Source organism: Phodopus roborovskii, unplaced genomic scaffold (genome assembly GCF_943737965.1).
Source record: "Phodopus roborovskii unplaced genomic scaffold, PHOROB, whole genome shotgun sequence".
Classification (NCBI taxonomy): domain Eukaryota; kingdom Metazoa; phylum Chordata; class Mammalia; order Rodentia; family Cricetidae; genus Phodopus; species Phodopus roborovskii.
The window spans coordinates 6948432-6962253 of NW_026126416.1; positions in this window are offsets into that span (position 1 = coordinate 6948432).

The following is a 13822-nucleotide window of genomic DNA, read 5'->3' on the forward strand; positions in this document are numbered from 1 at the left end:
CACTGTTTTGGTTTTTAAAACATGTATTCCTTTAATTTAAAAGAAATTATAAATTTTGGAGAAGCATTAAAAAAGTAAGAGGTATTGGAGAGATGGCTCAAGTTACAAGCATATACTGCTCCTCTAGAGGATCCAGGTGCAATTCCCAGCACCCATGTCAGGTGGATTAGAACCTCCTATAACTGTAGTTCCAGGGATCTGTAACCTCCAGCCTCTGAGGTGGCTCCACACTTATCTATACACAGGCATGATTGAAAATAAAGGCTAAAAGAAGAGGAGGAGAAATCCTCCAAGTTTCTATAAACCAAGACGGCCAGTGTTAGATGTTGGAAAACATCAAACAGAACATCCATCTCTCTGTCCAGACAGCAAGGCAAACTGATAGGCAACCAGATATCTAGGGTAAAGCAAACCAGAGGACTCCAGAAAAATTCCATCACATTGTTCATGACTTTGTTTTAATTTATTCAAGCATTTTTATCTCTTAACCGATGAAATGATCAGGTGTTAAATTTCTGGAATTACTAGAATTCAGATGCTTTCCTATTGTAGAATGGGAATATAATCCCGATGTGATTTCAATAGTCATTTCTATGGACCTATGTGAAGCTGGCTATGAAAGATGATGAAATTAGCAGATAACAATTTACACATAAAGGTTTTGGTTCCACACTTTACCTGTCTGTGGCTATGTGTGCTCATTTCAACCTTCTGTTGAAATGAGCTTTCTCAATTCATGGCTTTCTCCCTGTTCATTGAATCCTCTGCTCATTCCTATTGTAAGAATAACCTATCTATAACACCAGTTTATCCATTTTTAGGTTATTAGTTTTTTTAAAAAAAAAATCCCTCTATTTTACAAATTTACAGTATTCTTTTCACTGTCTTAATTTTGAGAAATTTTTAATTTTTTAAATTTTTCTTTGGAAATAACTTCAGATTTACCAAATAATTGTGAAGAGGCACAGAGCACTGTCATATACTCTATGCTCAGCTTCCTCAACTGACAGACAATTATCAAAGTCAAAACCTAATATCTTTTTTCTTTTCTTTTTGAGAAAGATTTTTTTAATTAGTGCTAATGTTTTTTTTAATTAGTGCTAATGAAACACTGTTCCATCTCAACAGTTTTTCCTGTCTATAATCCAGGGACCAATCTAGGACTACATGTTGTGTGAAGTTATTGAAGGTTTCTTTCATTTTTTATTAATTCATGCTCTCAGTAAGTATGAAGGCTTCCATTATGGGAATTTTCTTCTGATCTTTGATTTATTATCTCTTTTAATTTGACTTCTTCCATTTTCACATGCTCAATTTTAAAAGTGGGTGGCTGCACATGTGTTTTGGCAAAACTCGTTTTTCTTTCTTGTGGAACCTCAATCTCACTCAGACCTTCCTTTTCCTGGTGCTTGGAAAAGAACTGAGGGCTGTGTATGTGCACACCCCTAACCTCACTTTAGCATCTGCTCTTTAACAGAGCTATTTGGTACCCTGTAAGATGTACCATGTCAATGGGCTGAAATGGTTTTCTAACACAACACTACAAAAAACACTTAAATTCTGAACCCTGGTGTAAAGAACCTGGGAAGGGATGATTCTGAAGAATGAAGGTTGAATGTAAGGGGAGAAGAGCCTTATGATGTCTCTTAAGCCCTACCACTGACAACCAAGAACTCTTAGTAGCTATATAGTAGATATAGTAGAAGCTCAAGACAACTGCAGATGCTGACTCACAGTACTGATGTCAGTGAGTTTAAACCAAGACAAGTAACTAGCTCCCTCTGGTCTCCATAAACGAGGAAGAGAAATCCCCCTTGTAAAAGATACTGGCCAGATGCTCTGATGGTCTCATCAGATGGATGGATGCATCCTGAAGGATAGGGCTGGCCATGTCTATTTTTTTTTTCCTCTTTTGCTCAAGTCTATTTGCATAGTTGCTTTGCTACTTTTCATCTTACTTATGCATGAGTGTTTCTGTCCAGACTGCCACTTCCTCTGACCTAATGGGACTAAATTGTCCTTGACAACTTTCCCACTTTTATTTGAATCTAGTGTGTCCTTGTCCATGAGGGTACACGTGAAACTGTCCTCAATTACATTCTGCAGAGGTTTTAATTCTAAGGATGCAAATGATATGAACAAGTTCACATTTTTAAAGGATTCTCCTGCTTGCTGCCAGTTGGGGGACAAGCACAAAAGGACTAACCCATTTCATAATTACCGAAATAACCCTGAGAGCCAAAAGATGGTTCAGACCATAAGGGCCTCAGAAGAACTGATGGCAGGTAACTGGGTGTAGGGTCAACTGGTTTTGCTTGTGTGTAGTACAGAGCATAGAGAAAAGTAAAGGAGGTGTGGTAAGTCTTGTTCAAGAAAAGGTAGATCAACAGGAGTTGATCAAAGTGGGACATAGAGCACAAGCAACAGGAAATCAGAAGTTCCTCCAGAGTATAAATAAGGAATCAACATGTCACAAGCAGTTTTCTTCTGTTTTTTTTTTTTTTTTTTTTTTTTTGTTTTTTTTTTTTTTGCATTGGGAACTTTCAATTACGGGCTCTTCATCTCTTTTGTGTCTGTATATCACAACAGACAGATTGAGTTGTCTATGTACTGGAAATTTCCCCACTCTTCTTTCTTGCTGACATATTTCCAACTTTGTTCAAACTATAGGACAAGAGACCAATCCATCTTAGAAATGATAGGAAGTGGCCCAGAAAGATAGTTCATCAAATAAAGGGTCCTGCTACCAAGTCTGATGATGCAGGTTCAATCCCAGGGTCCAACATGGTAGAAGGAGAGAACAAACTGCCAATAGTTATCCTCTGACCTCCACACATACACAGTGGTACATGCTCATTCATCTATAACACACACACACAGAGACACAGACACACACAGACACACACACACACACACACACACACACACACAAAATACTTCATTAAAAAACTTAAGTATCTGAGGGTGAGACAGAATAAACTATCACTGTCATCTTTGTTTGTGCTAAAGGGTGTGTTACTCATGAATTTGCTCATCAGATAGGCAATCTCAAGATTTTGTGAGGTTGCAACTGGACTCAATTTATATACAAGTAAATTGGAGATCAAAGATGAAAATCCCAGTGTCGTGCAATCTAAAAAGGAACAATTCCATCTTATATTCAGACTACTTGTGACATGTACCCTCCAAGACCCTGCCAAGCTCATGGAAAAGTTTCATTTCCCCAGCAAAGGTCTAATTACCCCTTTTCCATAACTGTCTGGGACATCTCAGGCCAGCAGCAAAAATATGCCTAATGTGGACTTCTTGTTCCACTCTCCCAGAACTCAGTGTCAAGGCTAAGTACACATGGTGTTGGGCAGGGATTCCTTCTCTTCATCAAAAGCATTTCTAGTGAACTGTCACTGTATCACTCCTCCTTCAGGCCCTTTCCACAGATGTCAAGAACAGATAGCAGAGATCCACATATTGAAAAAAAATGGCTTTTTATTTATAGCTACAGAGAAGAGCCCAGTGAAAACGCATGACTTGTAAGGACTTAAAATTTAATGTAAGATATCCGATCTCACCAGTGTGAGTGAAGACACCACCAAAGAACTAAAGACCACTGACCAGCTCAATGGAGGGAGGTCTGAAAAAAATCAGGCTTTTAGAAGGGCCTCATTCTGGAAAGTGCCTTTGCTTAAAATCCTCTTCTTGTTGTAGTAATGAGAAAAGTATCACCCTAATGACTCATATGCAAATTTTAGTGGAGAGATTAAATTTTGAATAAACATTATGAAAAATCAAATATTAGAAAATCATTTCTTAAAAGCCTACAGCAGTGGCTTGTCAAAGTCCTGAGTAAGTATAAGTAAGATTCTTTCAGATTATGTATACAGTGCTGAACTAGTTTGCTATAATAACCCTAAAATTGTATTTTCATTAAAACTCCTCCCTAAAGAAAGAATGCATAACAACTATGTTCACTGACATTCTTTGAATATGCTGGCTTTTATACTGCATTGACACTTGCTCAAGTAGTTGTTTTTAGATGTATTGTGTCTCTGTGGAAATAAACTGCACCAATCATGTGCAATGGGATGCTGAGCAGATTGAAAGACACACTATTAAGGTAAAGCAAGTAGATAATATCCTACAACCAGCAGACACTTTGAAATGCCACTGTCCTATTATTGCTATTAGCAATCTCTATCTCTAACTGCCACCGGTGACAGTAAATACAGATGTAAACAGAAGCAACTGTACCCATTTCTGAAAACTCATTTGTGAGCTGTTGGCAACGTAGAGATGGGACACAGAGACTCCCTGCTAATGGCTAGCCCTTACAGATTACTGAATTAGAGGAGGGAAGCTAGTAGAACCAAGGCAAAGGTCAGTAGGGCTAGGCTAACAAGGCTGAGTGCACTGCTGTGTAGCACCAAAGAACTGGTGTGTGAGGTGTCAATCAGGACTTGAGTCATGATAGCGTTTCCTCCGCCACACACACACACACACACACACACGGATTGCACATTAATTGCCCACTGGCTAATCCAGTATTTATCTCACAAGTGCTTATTGTTTAGCATGTGTTTGGTGCCATTGCAGGTCCTGGAGATGCTGCTGTGAATGGGGATAAACAGATCCCACACCTCAGTATCTTACTCTTAGAAGAGAAGCAGAATAACAAATAAGATCACAAATAGGCAAGGTAGAGAATTTCAAATGGTAAGTGCTTGTGTGAGAAAAACAGGAGTAACTGGACAAATAGTGAGTCAGGGTGCAGAGGACCAGTTGAGACACAGTGGGAGGAAGGTGGCACTTGAGCTGGGAAGGAACCGACACATTCATGAATTGCTATAGAAACTCAACCTCTTTGCTCTATTATTAGAACTAGACTAGATGTGGGCAACCAGCATGAGAAAGAATGGAATTATTAACTTTTCGATATAGATCGGCTTCATCAGACAAAAGTGAGGCACAGAGACAAACTTGGAATTGATGAACAGTAATCAGGAAAGGTCCAAGGAAGAAAAGGAGAACTAGGAAAAAATCATGTATGATTACTAGACTTTCCCCACGGAGTTCTGTCAGGCTACCCAAATGTCAATCAGGCAAGCTCAAAACTGTCAAGGTCTCCTAAAGTTCAAACATTTGCATAGTTCCTACCATGTGAGTGGAGGCAAGATTTGTGACTTGCTTCTAACAAGCAGACAGTGATGAATTGTCACTCGCATGGTTACATTGCATAGCTCATGAGCTTACTCCCTCTTACTGGGGCTGTTGGGGAGGCCCAATTACCTAGGGACCAAGATGGCCTCCAGCCAACAGCCAGCTAGAAACTGAGACTCTCAAACCAGGAGACAGGAAAGCAAGTTTAGCAGGGCAGTAATGGCCTTTAATCTCAGCACTTGGGAGGCCAAGTCAGGCAGATCTCTGTGAGTTCCAGGCCAGCCTGGTTACAAAGAAAGTTCCAGGACAGCCAGGACTCTTACACAGAGAAAGACTGTTTCTAAAAATCAAAAACAAAAACAACAAAACAAAAAAGTGGTTAGCAACCCCAGAGGCTAGGCCCTATAATGAAATCTGTCCCAAATGTATGTCACAAGCTGCTAGTTTGTCATGACTTGTTATGAACAAAATAAAATAAAAATAATGGCATTGGTAAAGATTGATAAAGGGCTCAAGTATGTAGGTAAAGGACCAGGTGAATAACCCCCAAGAATGGTCAAGAAGTTGGAGACACAATGAAGGATTTGTATAGTGTTACTTCACACCTCTCCTGTGGTGGGAAGATCTGATGAGGAAGCTAATAGTTAAGATGGATAAAAAGGTTTACTGTATGACTCATTGCACTACAATGCAGTTTCCATGATGAGAGTTTTCTCTTTTTTTCATGTTTTTCTTTTTTTCCTCTTTTATCATGAATTTTATTTTGTTTTATTTGGGGGGAGGAGTTTGCAGGGGCCAGAAGGCAGATACAAGGGGATGAGAGATGGATGAATTAGAATGCATGTTATGAAAGATACAAATAATAAATTTAAAAAATAAAGTTTAAAAAAATAGAGACGAGGGGACTGAAAAGATGGCTCAGAGGTTAAAAGCTCTGACTGCTCTTCTAGAGGTCCTGAGTTCAATTCCCACAACCACATGATGGCTCACAACCATCTGAAATGAGATCTGGTACCTTCTTCTGGTGTGCAAGCATACATGGGAGCAGCACACTGTACACATAATACATCTTTTAGATAAATGAATAGATCTTTTTTAAAATAGAGACAAAAAAAGAGTATCCCTTTCCTTCAGCTTTCTAGTAGAGGCTCCACCCAGTAAGATCAAGTCAACATGTCCTCCTCATACAAGCCAACAGATTGAAAAGAACAAACGAACAAACTCACAGATTTATATAAGGGGGTAGGAAATGTTTAATTAACATGTATTAATTTTCTGTTCTGACCGTGTGCAGTAGCTTTGAAGTAGCCTGTGAACTCGCAAAACTGTTGATTCACGGTAAGAAAAACATACAGGGACAGCAAAGGAGCTACTCAGGACTCTCCTGCTGGGGCAATGCTTTGCCAAAGACTGGATTATTTTTTAAATCTATTTTTGCAGTGAAAGGAAGCCACAGGCATGAGTCCTGGCTTCCCAGCCCAACACTTCATTTCTGCCAGTGCATGGAGAGCACCTTCTGCAAGGACTGTCGGTGGGTGTGAGGCGAGATGGAAGTGTTTGGGCGGCTTTTGTTTTTCTTCCCCAGCTTTCTATCTTCCGGGTATTTCTCTTCTCCAAAGGACACTCTGTCCCCACCACAGCTACTCCTGATCATCCCCAAACACAAATCCAGATTCATTTTGTAAAGTTCATGAGTGAAGGCTTGTCCTGTATTTTTGTTTTCCCCGGCTATAGTCTTCCTGTGCCAACAAAAATGAGTGTATTCGTGTTTTATTTTTAAAAAGAAATCTTTTTACAAATCTTCAGTGGTTCTTTGAGTATAAAATATTCATACCTTGACTGCAAATTATGGTTGGGAACATAACCACTCAACGAGTACTTTTAGTTCAGATTCATTTCAGATTCATACAAGCAGGGGAGGAAAACTTTGGAAATACAAAGTGTCCTTTAAAGGTGAGAAAACCTGAATGAAGAAATGGGAGGAGGGGTGGCCATTCCCAGCCCACTTGAATGCCTTTGCCACAGAGTCAGAGTCATTTAGGGTGGTAGAACAGGCTTTGGCAACCAGCAATGGAGGCAGCAGTACCGGACACCCGAACCGAGGAACTTCTCCAGCCATGAGCCCTTGTGGAGAGTCAAGGTAAGCCAGCTTACTCTCACTGTCTCCACTACATTTTTTCCCTTGCAGTCCTTGTGAAGATCTTCTAAGCATCTGCTGCAGACAGCTAGAAAGCTGATTTTACTACAGATTTGGATGCTGGGAGAAAACGATCCCAGATATTCAAAACCTACTTCTTAGTTTCCCTGAAGTGGTACCTGTCAGGTCTGGTTGCAAATCATTTTGCAAATGCAAATGCAATCCCCCAAAGCTTTAGGACCTTTCCTTCCCAGGCATCCTCTTAAACTAGCAGATATTTTTAGAAGAAAAATGTTTCTTTGGTCTAAGCCTTCAGCCTTTTAGGATGGAGGTGATTTTTCAAACGGGAAGTTTCATTAGGTAATTGGAGGGAAAGGTGCTACCATTTCTGAAGCCTACCAGACTGAGGTCTTTGATAGGCACAGACATTGTGAGAGGCAATCCTCTGGGCCTTGAGATTGCACTTGCTAACATTTTAGCTAACTTGACTCGGACTCTCTTGGGAAGGTTAACTTGACTGAGCTCCAGAAGTGGAGGAGCCTTTGAACTGGTATGATCTAAAAGTGTTGGCCCTGCTTCATCCATCTTCCTAGTGTGCAGTTGGCCTCATTCAAGGTGGCAAATAGATCCAGCTACTCCCTTAAAGAAGGGAGAATAGAGGCACTTTTTGGAAGAGTGCACCTGCAGCCCACCTTGGGAGAAGAATTTGAGTCTGAACTCTCACCATGTCCAGAAGTCACACTTAGGAGTTCAAGCTTGAGACCCAAGATACCAGCCAGACCAAGAAGCCCTGGACAAAGCCTTCTTCTGAATGGACACCAAGGACATGTATTGCTAGCTAAGATACTTACTCCTGGAGAAAGTAAACTCCAGTGGATTGTCCTTGCTGACATTGGGTTTTTCTCACGGTGCTTCCTCAATGCCCATCATGTCTCAGTATCCAATTTGGACTTAAACTCTAACCTGCAATGAGACTGTGTTTGGACAGAAGACGTTTAGGAGATAAACAAGGCTAAATGAGGCTCTAAGGGTATGAACCTCATCTGACAGGCTTAGTGGTCTGATATGAAGACAAAGAGAAGGAATATATCTGCCCAAGTATATACTCCAAAGAAAAATCATATGAGAACAGTAAGGAAGAGGCTCCCTTCAAGCCCAAAGACAGTTCCTGAAACAGCCCCACCATGCTGCAACCTGATTTCAGAATGTTCATTTTCAGCTCAAGGATCTATGATAAGATACATTTTTGCTCTGCATATGTGTGGATACATGCACGAATACATGCATAAGTGTATTGTGTGTGTTGTATGTTTGACAATGATAATGATCATACCCAGAGAATGCTAGGCAGCATTCTACTATTAAGTTACATGCCTAGGCTTGGTTTCTTGGAACAGAGTCTTGCTATGAAGCTCCAACTAATCTTGAACTTGCTACATAGCCCAGACTGGTCCCAAACTCGCAATCCTTCTTTTTTCTCCCAAGCTCTTAATTACAGATGTCTGCCAGCACATCCACTCATTTTTGTTTTTAAAGTGTAAGGGTAAAATGGAAGGGGGAGTAGAGGGAAGGAGAGAGGAAGAGAGGGAGGAAAGAGGGAAGGAAGAAGTGTGGAAAGGCAGGAAGGAATTGGTAAAAAACAGAAAGTCGATGACAGCTGAAGTAGAATGCTTGCAGACATGTATGAACGGGCCAATTAAGACTGGCATGGTTCTCTCTCAAGGGATTAGAATGCAGCAGACATCATATCAAAAGCCCTGCCCCAACGAGCCCAAGATAATTCAGTTCTTGTTCTTCATCCAATATATTCACCATTCAAGAGCCTTATGCCCTGATGTTCAGTCTCTATATCCTAGAACTTCAAGCCAGTGAGAAGATAACATATTTTCCTACCAGTTCAGTTAACCCATCACTACATCCTGCTGGGCCAATACTGATAATAGCCAATAGGTCCATTGTCACTCCTTATTTTGTCTCCTCCATGGGCCTGCTCATTTCCTACTCCTGATAGCACTTTTTGTCTTGATTCCAAGTGTTGCTGATGGTTCCCATTCAGCCAGCCTCAATGAAACCAAAGACCTTCAGCTTTTCACTCTTCCCAACTCTGCATGTAGCTGCTGAAGGATGGGTGTCAGACTAAAGGTAGATATCTGCTCCCTTTTTCTACAGATAAGAAGGAAGAAAAGGAAACCAAAGTTCTGAATTCCAAGCCCCTCCTCAGGTCCCTGGGTTCCTTCCCCTGGTCTTGGTGCCTTGAACCTGGACTGCCCCAATGCCCTTCTTTCTCCTTATTTAAAGTACACTCTTGCTTGATGAATTCTAGATGTTTCTAGTGTGTTATTCAACAACTTCATGATCACATGGTTTCTCAGCTTTAAAATCTAAAAACAGAACTTAATTTCTTATCCTTTTGTCATTTAATAAAATCTGGGCCAGCACCTCCTGATGGGCACAGTGGCACTAAAATTTACCACCTCTTTACATTCTGCCTGTGTTAAAGCCCTCCCAACCACTATCTCTAAATCACAGCATGCCTCCTGCTCTGAACTGTGTGATACATGGGAGCTCATCATTTCTCCCATCAATGTCTAGCCTTAGTGTAACTTCTCTAAAACCCTCAAATCCGATCTGCCAACTTCAAAATGTTTTGTTAATTTTCAGACAGGATTTCATGCACACCAGGCTGAGCCCAAACTCATCACCTTGCAGCATCTGTCCTTAAACTCTGGGCCTCTTGCTTCCACTCTGAAGTACTGGGATTACAGATAGATGTACACCGCCATGCTCAGATTCAGTCCAGCACTCTTGGTGTTTCTAACTTGGCAACCCAAACTGCCGTGTACTGGGTGAATTAATAGGTGTTCATGGCCTTTAAGAGACCAGATCATATTCCATATTTTCAAAGAACTTTCTTACATAGAAGATACTCAACAAATGTTGGTCAAATGGATAAACAAGCAGTTACAACTTTAATTTTTTATTAGATTATGCCCTGCGCCCTTGTTCACTTTAATTGTCAACTTGACATAGTACAGAGTCAATTGAGAGGTAGACCTAAATTGACAATTGCCTAAGTTAGATTAGCCTCAGGACATGTCTGCGGGGCACTATCTTGATAACTGAGGCAGGAAGGCTCTGCATACTGTCGAAAGCACCATCCCTACCTGAGCTATATAAAAAATTACATCTAAGCTTGGTCCTATGTAGGAGGGACCTCCAGGTTCTTGCTTTGAGTTCCTGGCTCCACTGTCCTTAGTGTTGGGTTGTGACTGGCATTGAATGCCAACTAAACCATTTCAAGTATTTTTTTGTGTGTGTGTGTGTGTTGTTATCACAGAACAAAACAAGGACAACCTGAATCTATCAACTGCTATAAAAAGAACAACTACACACACACACACACACACACACACACACACAATAATAATAATAATAATAATAATTTAATTTAATTTAATTTACTGGGCCACTGTAAATACCACATACTTGGTAGCTTAAATAACAGAAATTTCTTTTCTATTTTTTCAGTGGTTTTGAGATTGAACCCAGCACCTCATACATGTTGAGCATGTATTCTACCATTAAGCTAAAGCCCCATTCTTGATACTACAAGTCTCAGATCAATATAGTGGCAGGGCTAGTTTCTTTGGAGGTTTCTACTGGTCATGTAGGTTACTAGCTTCTGTCTATGTCTTTCCACAGTTCTCCTTGTGTATATATCTGTGTCCTTACTACCACTAATGAGAACATCAGTCACACACATTAGGACCTATCCTAACAACCTTGTGTAACTTAATTATCTCTTTAAAGGTCTTACCTTAAAATTCTCTTCTCTCACTCTCTCTCTCTCTCTCTCTCTCTCTCTCTCTCTCTGAGGTAGATGGGTCAGGACTTCAGTACACGAATTTTGAAGGCACACAACTCAACTGATAACTATGTACGGGCTTAACACTCTAGAGACTCACATATAGTCACACATGTGCATTATATGTGTGTGTGTGCATATACATAAACTATCTGCCACATTTTATAACAAGTAGTAACAAGGTTATCAAATGAAAGTAAGGATTCAAAAGTCTAGAAAAAATCTGTAACTTTGTGTACTAAAATGACAGTCTTTAAAAACAATGTGCCTGAGGTACAACCTGTAGTATAAAATATATAAACTAATGTTATGTTGGAAGAGTGAGTCCTAGTTTTATTTAAGTTAATTGATGTTATTCACTACTGTTTCTATATGCCAAGTAACAAAGTGATGTTGTCATTCCCTATATCAAAACTCAGTTTTGAGACCCTTCTCCTTCTGACCCTGCTCATAAGTAAAAACCATCCCCACTGTGGCTGTATGTTCAGTGTCTGCCACGCTGTTACCCTGTCTCCTCTGAAGTAATTCTTCCCTTACTGTTAGCACTTGCCAGGTGGTGGTGGCACACAGTTTAATCCCAGTACTCAGGAAGCAGAGACAGACAGATCTCTGTGAATTCCAGGCCAGCCTCATCTACAGATCAAGTTCTAGGATGGCCAGGGCTACACAGAGTTAAAAAAAAAAAAAAAAACGAATCCGGGAACCTTACCCACCTACTCCTTGCTGGCTGGACGATGATTCTAGGACACATCCCTATGACACTTTCCCATGGCTTATGGTCAATCTTTGAGGTCTGAGTCTGTCACTCCTTATTTTTTGGCATATAAAAGAAGACTCAGGAATGTTACATTTCTCAAGAATCTGGCTTTCAAAATTATTTTCTTACTATGAACTCAATATAGAAAGGTTTAAAGGACTGGGGATGTAGCTCAGTGGCAGAATGCCTACCTATCATGCACCAGGCCTTGAGTTTGATGCCCAGAGCCACATAAAATCAAGAGTGGTGGTGTACATCTGGTCTCCTAACCTCTGGAGGTGGAAGCAGGACAACCAGAAGTTGTCCTTCACTCCACAGCAAGTCTGAGTCTAGCTTGGGATACACAGACCCTGTCTCAAGAAAAAGAAATAGAGATTTAAGTCCTTTAAAAAGTCAGTGTCTGTTTTGTTCTTGTTTTTGTTGATTGGAGGGTGATTCCCTTCACTAACAGACTGGTATCTGAGAAGCTGATCATGTGTATCTACTGCCACCATTCTGAGGTACAATGTTTTAGTAATTTCATGCACACTGAATAACTGACCTGGAGAAACTCATAATCTTTCCCTCATGGGTTCACATTCACAGTGGAAAAGAAGACAATTTATGTAGGTCAAAGAAGGCACTGGTCAAATAGCTTCAATAATAAACATTTGCTCCTGGCTAAGGAGTGTCTTTCTAAACACCAAACCTCAGAGGAGGGTTAAGCCCTTTCTATGACTTGAAATAGGTTTACTGGTTTGTGGGATAAGTTTTTCAAGCTTTGCGCTTGTACCTCCCCATGTCCATAAGTACCAGCTCATGGTGACAGCAGCTATACAAAGCTGGTTTTCATTTCTTTTTAATTTAGCATAGTTTCTTTATTGATTCTTTGGGAATTTTATATCATGCACCCACATTCTGCTCACCTCTCAGTCCCTTCATCCTCCTTTCACCCCTACAGTACCCCACAAAAGAAAATTTAAAAACAAAACAAAAACAAAAAACAACAGACAAACCAAAACCAAAAACAAACAGAAAACTTTCTTCATTCCTCCTGATGGCATTGGGAGCCGTGGTACCTTTTTGTGTGATCATAGTACCCTTTTGTCTCATCAGCTTTACTTGCTAATGTTCGTTGCAATGAGTCATTGGTCTTGTTCAAGGCCTCTGGTTTCTGGTACACCATCATCAATGGATCCTCACTGAAACTCCTCTGGGGTATCCCACTGCCTCTCAGAGTCACTGAGATTCTGCAGGTATCATTCCACAGAACTAGTCCCTTCATGAGCCCAGTAGGAGATGGGGAGATGATAGGGTGGGCCTACCCAAGGCCTAGCTATGGGCCTGGGTGGTATCTGAGCTGGTCAGTCCAGGCCACTGGGACCAATCAGAAATGATTAACTTGAGTCAGACAATTGGTCTTTTGTGTAACCTGAACACCACACTCACTGTGGGAGAACATGATTGCTCTTCAAGACATTAACTGGAAATATTAGAAGTTCCTTCAGGTGATGGTGTTGATGAAAATAACGGCATAGAAAGTAGTCAGGGGCTGGGAAGATGTCTCAATTGGTAAAGTGCTTTCCTTGCAAGCACAAGGCCTTGAGTTCAGACTCCAAAATGAACACAATAAAAAATCAGGCATGATGGCACATGACTATAATACCAGTGCCAGGGAAGTGGAGACAAGCAGCCTGCTGGGGCTTGCTGACCAGACAATCTAGCCTACTTGGTGAGTTCCAGGCCAGTCTCAAAAGGGAAAGTGGATGGTACCTGACAAATGACATCTGAGGTTATTCTATAGCCTCTACACACAGGCACAACCATACACATACAAATACATACACAATTAGAAATAAGAAAATAAAAAGAAACAAGTAATTTGGAATTTAGTTTCACTGGGAGAAGTATTAACTCTCCTCAGGATAAA